The 11,905-nt window shown below is 40.4% G+C and overlaps 1 pseudogene; it reads right to left on the reverse strand.

Annotated features, from left to right (window-relative positions):
* Positions 1-1,901: 1,901 nt before the first annotated feature.
* Positions 1,902-7,898, reverse strand: LOC116813228 (putative uncharacterized protein C8orf44; annotated as a pseudogene).
* Positions 7,899-11,905: the final 4,007 nt, after the last annotated feature.

An 11,905-nucleotide genomic window follows, 5' to 3' on the forward strand; every position in this document is an offset into this window, starting at 1 on the left:
TTTTTTTTAATTTAAGAATTTTTGTTATTTATAATAGTATTGAGACTTTAACAGGACAATTAATTCAGTTTCTATGAGTCAATGACATACATTTTCTAAAGAGAGTGAAAGTAAAAAGGAGGGAAAAAAAGCAGTGTCCTGGATTAAAAGAGAACTAAAAGATCTAACAACCAAATGCATTGTGTGGACCTTAGTTAGATCCTGATTCAAACGAACCAACTGTAAAAATATATTTTTGACATAATCAGGGATATCTGGTTATGGAATTGATATTAGATATCACCAGTAAATTATTAGTTTCATGAACATGGCTTTGTAGTATGTAAGAAAATGTTAATCTTAGAGATGGATCCTTGATTAATGAAGGAACAAAATTACATAATATTTAGGATTTGCTTTAAAATATTACAGCAAAGAAAAAAAAGCCAGGTGATGTGAATATTGGCAAACAAGAATTATTGAATCAAAGTCATGGATGTTTATTGTGCTATTCTCTTATGTTAAGTTTGACTTTTTCAAAATGAAAAGTTTTTAACAAAATATTCAAAATATTCAAATAAGGGGAGGGAATTATGGTTATAATACTAGACCTTCCAGACTTATAAGGTGGCTATGGTGGTCACCATGAACTGTGTAAACAATTCTTTTTTTTTTTTTTTTGAGACGGAGTCTTACTTTGTCACCCAGGCTAGAGTGCAGTGGCGTGATCTCAGCTCACTGCAACCTCCGCCTCCCAGGTTCAAGTGATTCTCCTGCCTCAGCTTCCTGAGTAGCTGGGACTACAGGTGCATGTCACCACACAAGTTAATTTTTGCATTTTTAGTAAAGATGGGGTTTCACCATGTTGGCCAGGCTGGTCTTGAAATCCTGACCTCAAGTGATCCACCCACCTCAACCTCCCAAAATTCTGGGATTACAGGCGTGAGCCACCACACCTGGCTCCTGCTTCCACTCTTGACCCTCTCTAGTCATTCTCTACCTACTAGCTACAGCTGCATTTTAAGACCATAAATCCAGTCATCTCACTCTTTTCTTTTCTCTTTTTTTTTTTTTTTTTTTTTTTTTTTTTGAGATGGAGTTTCACTCTTATTGCCCAGGCTGGAGTGCAATGGCACGATCTCAGCTCACTGCAACCTCCGCCTCCTGGGTTCAGGTGATCCTCCTGCCTCGGGCTCCCAAGTAGCTGGGATTACAGGCATGCGCGACCATGCTTGGCTAATTTTGTATTTTTTAGTAGAGACAGGGTTTCACCATGTTGGTCAAGCTGGTTTTGAACTCCCGACCTCAAATAATCCACCCACCTCAGCCTCCCAAAGTGCTGGGATTACAGGTGTGGGCCACTGCACCTGGCCTCACTCTTTTCCTAAAACCCTTCAATGGATTCCCATCCCTAGAACACAACCCAAAGCTCTCCTGTGGCCCTCTGGGAACTAGCCCCTGTCTTTCGGACACCACCTGGTTGCATGTGCTCCAGCCTCGTGGCTTCTTTCAGAGCTTAGTTGCCAAGGTCTGCCCTGGTCCATGACCTTCCGAGAGCCGGTTGGGATGTTACTCTTGGCACATCCTTCCCCACTTATTTTTTCCCTTATAGAGTCCAGCTCTCTATCCTCTCAGCAATTTATTTGTTTCATGTCTCCACTCTTCTGAAATTTCCATGTGTATTTTGTTTACCACTGTACAGCCAACAATATTCAATATTTATCTAATCAGTTAAGAAACATTTCTCTTCAAGCTTCCGGTCCCATAAGTATCAGGTGAATATTGAAATGTAGTTTTGAAATGTTAAAAACAGGGAATTTGGTGACTACTATCCAAAAAATTGGCCTAAACTTCTGGGAATTAGTGTTGAGAGAACAGAAGAGGCATTTTCGGAGAAGAAATATCAGAGGGCAGCAAGTGATGATTGGACTGCAGTGCAAAAGCTTACAAAAGGGGAGATGGCAACGCCACTGTGATTCTTAGTCTGTTTGAATTCATTAATCTCTATGTCCTTGTGATGCCCTTTCTGCTCAGTCAGTGCCCAGACTTCTGTCTTAATTCTCTGCTGTGTAGTGAAGCACAGCCCTCACTTACAGGAAGTATCAGGGGACAGGATCCAGATGACTGGCCTGGACCTCTCACTCCCACGCCAGGGAGACAAAGTTGGTAGGAGACATGCCAAAGTGTACATATCGCAATCACAGGGAGGTTTTAATGAACTTATCTAAAAATTGAGAGCTCAAACATACAAAATATGAACAAGACAGTTAACAAATTTGAGCTATTGGATTTATATAAAACTGTACATTCATATTATTATTTTAAAAATTTGACACTGCATGGTGCTTATGATGCAACAAGCACTGGTTGTAAGTGCTTTACACTTAACTCATTTAAAGAACTGAAGAGTGCACATTCTTTCTTATATTATACAGAACATTTATAAAAGCGGTCATGTACTGGGTCAAAAAGCAAGTCTCAATAGATACCAAAAAATCAGTATCTATAGATCTTATCATATGTAGTAAAAGGACAAAAACACATTAGAAAGCAGGTTCCTTGACAAAGGGAAAAACAGACAGGGAGAACAGGAGATGGGTGAAGAGGTGAAGTTTTAGCTCTACCTAAAATGCTTTAGAAGGAAGGAAAGAAGGAAGGAGAGGAAGGAAGGAGGGAGAGAGAGGAGAGGAGGGGAGGGGAGGGGAGGGAAGAGGAGAGCAGAGGGAGGAAGGGAAGAAAAGAGAAGAAAAATCCAAATTGAAGGATATTCTGCAAAAGTAACTGGCCTGGGCCAGGTGTGGTGGCTCACGCCTGTAATCCCAGCACTCAGGGAGGCCGAGGTGGGCTGTTTGTGTGAGCTCAGGAGGTCAAGACCACCCCTGGGCAACACAGTGAAACCCTGTCTCTACTAAAACACAAAAAATTAGCCAGGTGTGGTGGCAGGCACCTGTAGTCCCAGCTACTAGGGAGGTTGAGGCAGGAGAATCGCTTGAACTGGGGAGGCGGTGGTTGCAGGGAGCCAAGATTGCACCACTGCACTCCAGCCTGGGCAACAGACTGAGACTCCATCTCAAAAAGGAAAAAAAAAAAAAAAAACTGGCCTGTATTTTTATAAAATGTCAATGTCAGGAAAGATAAAGCCAGACTGAGGAAGTGTTCAGAGTGAAGGAGACTAAAGATACACAACAGAGTACAATGCATGATCCAGGATTTTCTTTTACTATAAATGAGATAGACATAATCCAGAAATAATTTTATTACATTATTAGGACAACTGGTGAAATCTGAATAAGGTATGTAGATTAAAGTATTGTATCAATGTTAGTTTCCCAGATTTTTATAATTGTTCTGTGGTTGTGTAAGAGAATGTCCTTATTTTTAGAAAATAAGAACTAGAGTATTTAGGAGGAAACAGTCATCATGTATGCAAATTTCTCCTAAATGGTTCAGAAAAATATAACCAGCATATGTAATATCGAGAGACAAGGATAAAGCAAATGTGGGAAAATATTAACATTTGGGAAACTGTGGAAGGTATATGGGAATTCTTTGTAATATAAAGAATTTTTTTCTTTTTTTTTTTTTTGTTTTTTTGAGGCAGGGTCCTCCTCTGTCACCCAGGCTTCAGCCCCAACTCCCCTGGGCTCAGGCTATCCTCTTACCTCAGCTTCCCGAGTAGCTAGGACTACAGGCATGCACCACCATGGTTGGCTAATTTTTTTTTTTAGTTTGTTTTCAGTAGAGATGAGGTCTCACTACGTTGCCCAGGCAAGTCTCGAACTGCTGGGTTCAAGTAATTTACCCACCTTGGCCTCCCAAAGTGCTGGGATTACAGGCATGAGCCATCACACCTGGCCAATTTTTCTAAAAGTCTGAAATTAAGTCAAAATTTTGAAAAAGTTATAGCAATTATGGCAATCTCAATTATGGGTAAATGTGTGTCACATTATCTTCTTTACATTTTAAGTATTTCATAATTTCAAAAAAAAATCAAGCAGAGAAAGTTGTTTATAAGAGGAAACCTCAGAAGAGATGAGGCAGTCGTCAGCTAGTAGAAGGCTCCCTTTCAGGAAACTGAAACCGGGTGCCAGGTGGCTGCAGAGTGGGTGAGAGCTTAGCCCCCACCTCTCCACTGGAGCCTAGTGACCCCATGCAGATAACAACCTGCCCAACTCTTCAGCCCTGACCTGGCATCCTGTTTATCTATAACTGGCAGTTCTTCTTTGACAGGATAGATTAATAAACATTAAAACACATCTAAAATTTATTTACCTATTGTTCATGCAGTTATGCTAGTGTTGTTCAGTCAGCATTTGTAAGACATTCATTGTAAACAAAGCACTGAATTAGACAGAATAGATGAACAGAAAGATAAACAAGACCTGGTCAAATGTTGCCCCAAATCCATACCTGATGGAGACAGGAAGGGCCTTTACTGCTTGTGTGTCAGTGGTGATACTATTCACTTTCATTTTTTTTCTGCCACATTTCATTTTCATACCAATTCTGGTTAGTGGGTTTCATTTATTCTCATTTTACAGATGAGAAAGACCAGAGATGTTAGCTTGCCCAAAATTACTCAAATACTAAATGACAAAGCTAAGAGTATCATGTCCGAGGTAACAGGTCTGACTCCAGAGTTCATGTTCTCTCCTTAACATCCTAGTTTGTAAGTCACAAAAACAAGAATACAGCAAAATTTCACTTACTCAACACTCCTGGGGATGAGTCATGCTGGACAGATGAGTAAGTGAAAGGCTATCCTCTGAGAAATATTGTTCAAAACCTTCCAAGGTTAGAGCACAGAAGACTCCAGAAGCCTTTGGATAGTCTTTTCCTCCCTGTGGTTCTTTTCCTCTTGGGCTTCTGGGATTTCACACCCGGCACATCTCGTCTCTTGGAGACACATCCTCCCTGGAAGCTCCAGCAGATGGCCAAAGACCCCTTTTGCCTTTTCTGCTTCCCCAAAGCACAAATGAGAGACTGACAATTCAGAAATAATTCTAATACCTACAAAATGAGAACAAAACAGGAAATACTTAAAAGCAGTCAGGTTTTCAAAGCACAGCTTTCTGATACTCACCCAGTCCTCTATCTTAAAACACTACCCCTTGGTTCTAGAGGGTGTGATGGCTATGCAGGTCTGTTTCTCATTTGTCAGCATTTTGCTATCTCCTGGACAAGCAGCTTTCAGTATTTATCTTGTCTGTAGTCCTAGAAATGGGTCTAATGATTCATTCTACTTCCATACGTAACCTCCCTGAATTTTAGTTTTTCATCTGTATAAAAAGGGAATAAAAATATCTAACTCATAAAGACAAATGGGGAAACCATGTACGCATATCACACAGTAAGCACTCCTATTAGTTGCCCAAGTCCAAACAGCTGGTAAGAGCTGGGACTCCATCTAGCCAGATTGGCTCCAGAATCAGTGTTTCTAATCACCTGTGGTGAAAGTCAACCACCCACACCTGCACTCCACTCAGTTTGCCTTTCTAGTTCATCTCTATCCCCAACCAGGGCCCACAAGCTGATACCACAGCAAGAACAGAATTGAGGGAACAGAAAGAGCCTATGAATCTATCCTATCATATACAGAGGGTATAATTTATGACTAAAGATGCAGCTACCTTATAATCTTCTGTACAGTTTGAATTCTTAAGAGTAGACATGTAATACTGCCATAAGCAATAAAAAACATATAAATTCATTTTAGGATAAAAAATTACCAAGCCTAGGAACTTTGGAAAGGAAGGGATTGCATATAGGAGTTTTCATTTGATGTTTAATGTCAGTTAAATTACTATAAACTTATCAGTAAATAGTATTTTCCTGTATCATTATGACAGTGGCTAAGAATAAGGGTTAAGAGTAGACATGGGTTGAATTCCAGCAACACTACCTTACACTACCATCACTACCTAACTAGCTGTTTGAACTACCTAACTTTTCTGAGTGTGTTCTCACCTATAAATGGGAATAATACCTATCGTATAGGGGCATTGTTAGGCTTAAGACAGTATAAATGAGGTGCTTGGTATGGTGCCAGATTCATCACAAGCACTCAATATTTTTCTTTCTACAATATCACTTCTATGGCTGAAGAATATCCCATCTCATGGGGATGTGCCATGATTCATTTACCCAGTCCCACACTATTATTGATCATCTTAATTTTGTCAATAATATAAACAATAGCAAATTTTTTTCACACATTTCTGTTTATTTCTTTAGGGTGAAACCCTGTGAGATGTAGATCAAAGGATACGAGCATTGTAAACTTTTGACACACATTATCTACCAAACATAGTTTTACTAAGTTAAACCTTCTCTATATTAAAGGTATTTATTCAGCTCTTACCAATGCTGTATATTATTTTAAAGATCTATGCTAATTTTATAGGCCAAAAAACCACAAACAACTCATACTGTTATGTACACATTTATTAGACATTTCAGTTTCTTCTTTTGTTATGTTATAAAGCTCTCAGGCCCCTTAAGTATGACTTGGCACAAAAAGAGAAAAACAATTTGAGTATGTAAAATTTTTAATGTAGTGTATTACGGAGGTGGCATTTCTAGTCATTTATGAGAAAATGAATTTTTCCAATGGGTTTTTTTTTTTTTTTTTTGAGACGAAGTCTTGCTTTGTTACCTAGGCTGGAGTGCAACAGCACAATCTCAGCTCACTGCAACCTCCGCCTCCCAGGTTCAAGTGATTCTCTTGCCTCAGCCTCCCAAGTAGCTGGGATTACAGGTGTGCACCACTGCGCCTGGCTAATTTTCGTATTTTTAGTAAAGATGGAGTTTCACCATGTTGGCCAGGCTGGTTTCGAACTCCTGACCTCAGATGATCCGCCTGCCCTGGCCTCCTAAAGTGCTGGGATTACAGGTGTGAGCTACCGTGCCGGCCTTTCCAGTGGTTTTTGAAGTACTCCCGGCAGCCTCCCATGAGGGAAAGTGTGGGAATGGGGGTAGGGGGTGCTGGCTGGTTGGGATAACTCTCATTCTTCCTCACTTCAACTACGTTAATCTGTTCTACATACTGAATTTATTGGTAAGCTTTGATCTGAAGGGTTCCATACCTGAAAACAAAAACAAAAACACATTTAGTGCAAGGTTTGGAAATAACTGGCATTTTTCAATCAATAAATACATACACAAAATGAGCTGAATGTCTTTTACATCATATACAAAAATACATTTCAACTGGATTTAAACATTAAATGGAAAAAAGGCCACAGGAATGACAACATAAGGAAGCATTAACTGATCTTGGGGATAAAGAGGACCTTTTCCAACACACTGATAAAAGCAAAAACTGTAACAAGAGGCACTATTGTCTATATTGGTTTTTCCTAAAGTGTGCGCCTCTGATACAGGTTCAAAATGGTTTCATAGCCATAGAAGTGTGAAAATGCTACATATCAATAATTGTGCAGAGTGGGCCAGGCGACGTGGCTCATGCCTGTAATCCCAGCACTTAGGGAGGCCGAGGCAGGTGGATCATTTGACGTCAAGAGTTTGAGACCAGCCTGGCCAACATGGTGAAACTCGTGTCTACAAAAACTACAAAAATTAGCCAGGTGTTGTAGCAGGTGCCTGTAATTCCAGCTACTTGGGAGGCTGAGGTAGGAGAATCGCTTGAACCTGGGAGGCAGAGGTTGCTGTGAGCCAAGATTGCACCACTGCAATCCAGCCTGGGTGACAGAGAGAGACTGTCTCAAAAAATAAATAAATACATAAAAACAAAAATAGTGCAGAGGTGGCTTAGGGCACTAACATCCAATTATTTCTATCAGCATCCCAGATCACCACAAAATACACACTCGATATGAAACAATGTGCAGGAGGACATCTTCTAGTGTGGTGTGCCCCAAGCAGACTCCTGACATTAAGCCCTTCTTTTTCCTAGACATTCTAGATCCATCACTGTTGCTCTCTGGAGAGTCACAATGTCCTTAGCATAGAAAGGCTATGAGAAGACCTACAGTGGAAAAAGAATAAAACTAATTTAGTCTGCATTTGACTACAGAACCCTTCCCTCAACATGATGCCTACTAATATCCACAGAATTCATGGCACACAACCTGCCAAATGCCAGGCTATGTGGAAATTAATGTTTGAACAGGAAAATGTTGTACCAGAGGTGTCCTTGTAAAGGATGTAGTCCATTTCTTGTGATTTTACTGATACTCAATTTGAGGCCCTCTTTGATGTAATCTGCAGACACCTAGTGCTGATGCTTTAAATGTAGTACATACACATAATTTCCTACAATAAGCTGCTGCTCACCTACATAAAAAACCCTGCTTGCAGACTGCCTTATATTTAAATTCTTATACATAATCACAATGCACTTATATCTTGGAATAATACCAAAGGATTTATTTAAATGATCCACAGGGTTAAAAAAGAAGTATGCAGGCTTGTGCTTTTGCTCTTACCTATTAAAATGTCTTCTGCAACTACAGATGTAGAAAGTATGTCGGATACTTCTTATTCTGATTTTTATGTCATACAAAAGGAACTGAATTAGACTGTGTTTAGGAGACAGAGTTAAATGGGTCAGAGAGAGGGATCAGGCCCTTCTACAAAAACTCAAGATTGTTACTAGAATGAAGATACAACAAGTGTTTCACTTAAGCAAATTCTTAAACTTTATATTCTTCAGGTTCTAAATAAAGGGAAAATAAAGACAGGTAACAGGCAAAGGTAATGCAATTGCAGTGATAAGCATTCTCCTGCTCCAACAATATTGGTTGTTTGGTTTTGCCATTTAAAATTAACAGTAACTTGGCTGGGCACAGTGGCTCACACCTGTAATCCCAGCACTTTGGGAGGCTGAGGCAGGCGGATCACCTGAGGTCAGGAGTTCAAGACCAGCCTGGCCAACATGGCGAAACCCCATTTCTACAAAAATAAAATAAAATAAAATACAAAAATTAGCTGGGTGTGGTGGCACGTGCCTGTAATCCTAGCTACTCGGGAGGCTGAGGCAGGAGAATCCCTTGAACCTGGGAGGCGGAGATTGTAGGGAGCCGAGATTGCGCCACTCCATTCCAGCCTAGGCAACAGAGTGAGACTCTGTCTCAAATAAATAAATACATAATAAAATAAAATCAATAGTAACTTGAATTGTAAAGTGTTAGCTTTATGAGCATTAAGATTCAACTTCTGATCTATTTCTACATTAAATGTGTCTCTGTATGTTTATTTTTATTTTAGAGACAGCATATCTCCCTGTCACCCAGGCTGGAGTGCAGTGGTACTATCATAGCTCACTGCAGCCTCAAACTCCTGGGCTCCATCAGTCCTCCTGTCTCAACCTCCTGAGTAGCTAGGACTACAGTCACACACCAGTACAGCTGGCTAACTTTCAAAAATTTTAAATTTATTACTTGTAGAGATGGGGTTGACCAAGTTGGTCTTGAACTTCTGGCCTTAGGTAATCCTCCAATCTCAGCTTCCCAAAGTGCTGAGATTACAGGCATGAGTCACTGCTCCCAGGCCCTCTGTACATTTAATAATGTCAATGCAAAAATACCTGTTTGCACAAATACACTGCATTATTAACTTCCTGGTCTTCTGTTGCTAGTTTGAAATAATCAGATCTCAAATTTTAATAAAAATTCTGGCACTACAAAACCCTGGAAAGCCAGTTTTATTTGAATATCACTTGATTAGAGTCTTACTCACTTTAAGATAAGGTTAGTATTTTTTTGACTATTTTAAATCTGAATTATATAGTATCTAATTTAATTCTTCCTAGGAAATAAAAAAAAAATTTCTCGTTGTGTATTTACTACTTTACTTACAGTGACTAAGTTGTTGCAAATATATGTAAGTGCATGTGTGTTTTGTGCAATTTCTATTTTTAGTAGGAACGTGGCACCGACAGTTACAGCACTGAGTTTGCCATGGGCTACTGTGTGACATGTGATGACTCAACTCTCCCACCTCTTTTCTCAAAATGATCGTGAAATCTTACACGTTTTGTCACAATGTTCTTTGGCTTTCAACTGATAAAAACAAAATCCTAAACTCGGTGTGAATTCAGGCTCTCAAAACTTCATGTTTTAAGGTGTTCATCTGGAAAAATCACAAATAATATGACTTTGTTTTAGATCAGCATCAAAATGACAACACAAACATTTTTAAATTGCAACCAAATGGTGGATTCTCCAGGAACTTATGCTTGAATATCAGGCTGAAACACACTGCCATAGATGATAGCCATTAATTCATTCAACAATATTTATTGAGGCTATATATGCCTGGCACAGGGAATCCAACAATCAACAAACTGCCTGCCCTTAGGAAAAGCCTTACTAAAGAGTCTAGTGGGGAAGGATGACGACAAGTAATCATATAATTCCCGATGATTAGTGGTATAAAGAAAATGAGTGGGGGCCAGGCGCAGTGGCTCACACCTATAATCCCAGCACTTTGGGAGGCCAAGGAGGGTGGATCACCTGAGGTCAGAAGTTTGAGACCAGCCTGACCAATATGGTGAAATCCTGTCTCTACTAAAAATACAAAAATTAGCCGGGCGTGGTGGCAGGCACCTGTAGTCCTAGCTACTTGGGAGGCTGAGACAGGCGAGTTGCTTGAACCCAGGAGGGGGAAGTTGCAGTAAGCCAAAATCATACCACTGCACTCCAGCCTGGGCGACAGAGCCAAAAAAAAAGAAAAGAAAGAAAATGAGTGGGATAGGGGAAGAGAGAAAAAGGATAGAGGTGTTGTTTTAGAGACGTTGGTTAGAAAAGCCATCTCACTGGAACTCAGATTTGAGCTGACAACTATATAAATTCTACCTTGGAGGAGTTTTCCAAGCAGAAGAGCAAGTGCCAAGGTCCTGAGACAGGAATGCACTTGGACCATCCCTGTTTGAGGACCCACAAGGAGGTCAGTGTGGCTGAAGCACACAAGCCATGGAAATAATGTCAGAGAAGCCAGGTGCCTGATTACACAGGGTCCTTTATGTTGTAGTGATGACTTTGTTGGTCCTTAGAAAAGGAAAAGGATTGCAGGAGGCATGCTTCAGACAGACTGAGGATGGAACTTCTAGCTCTGGAACTCAATTTTTTTTCTTTTACTTTTAAAAATCCACCTCATTGGGCCAGGTGCAGTGGCTCACACCTGTAATCCCAGCACTTTGGGAGCCCGAGGAGGGTGGATCACCTGAGGTCAGGAGTTCAAGACCAGCCTGGCCAACACGTGTTTTTTTGAGATGGAGTCTTGCTCTGTTACCCAGGCTGGAGTGCAGTGCCGCAATCTCGGCTCACTGCAAGCTCTGCCTCCTGGGTTCACGCTATTCTCCTGCCTCAGCCTCCCGAGTAGCTGGGACTCCAGGCGCCCACCATGCCCGGCTAATTTTTTTGTATTTTTAGTAGAGACGGAGTTTCACCATGTTAGTCAGGATGGTCTCGATCTCCTGACCTTGTGATCCGCCTGCCTCGGCCTCCTAAAGTGCTCGGATTACAGGCGTGAGCCACTGCGTCCAGCCTATAATGTTTTTTAAAGAGGGGGGATTATGAAGTAAATATGCTGAAAAATTAACATTTGTTAAATCTAGTAGTGGGTGCGTGAGTTTTTTTTACATTATTTTTTCGTATACCTTTAAACGTTTCAAATATTTTAAGATAAAAAAGCAGGCTTTCACTTAAAATGTTAAACAAGAGGCCGAGTGTGGTGGTACATGCTGGAGGTCCCAGCTACTCGGGAGGCTGAGGTAGGAGGATAGCTTGAGCCCAAGAGTTCAACTCCAGCCTAGGCAACATAACAAGACCTTGTCTCTTAAACAAAAAATTACATAAAATTAAAAAATTAAATGTTAAACAAGAAATGTCTAATATCAAGATTGTTCATGATGTGATTACACAATACAGGTGAAAAACAATACGCACAGTAGAAGAGTCAGTAC

Source organism: Hylobates moloch, unplaced genomic scaffold (genome assembly GCF_009828535.3).
Source record: "Hylobates moloch isolate HMO894 unplaced genomic scaffold, HMol_V3 SCAFFOLD_9, whole genome shotgun sequence".
Taxonomy (NCBI): domain Eukaryota; kingdom Metazoa; phylum Chordata; class Mammalia; order Primates; family Hylobatidae; genus Hylobates; species Hylobates moloch.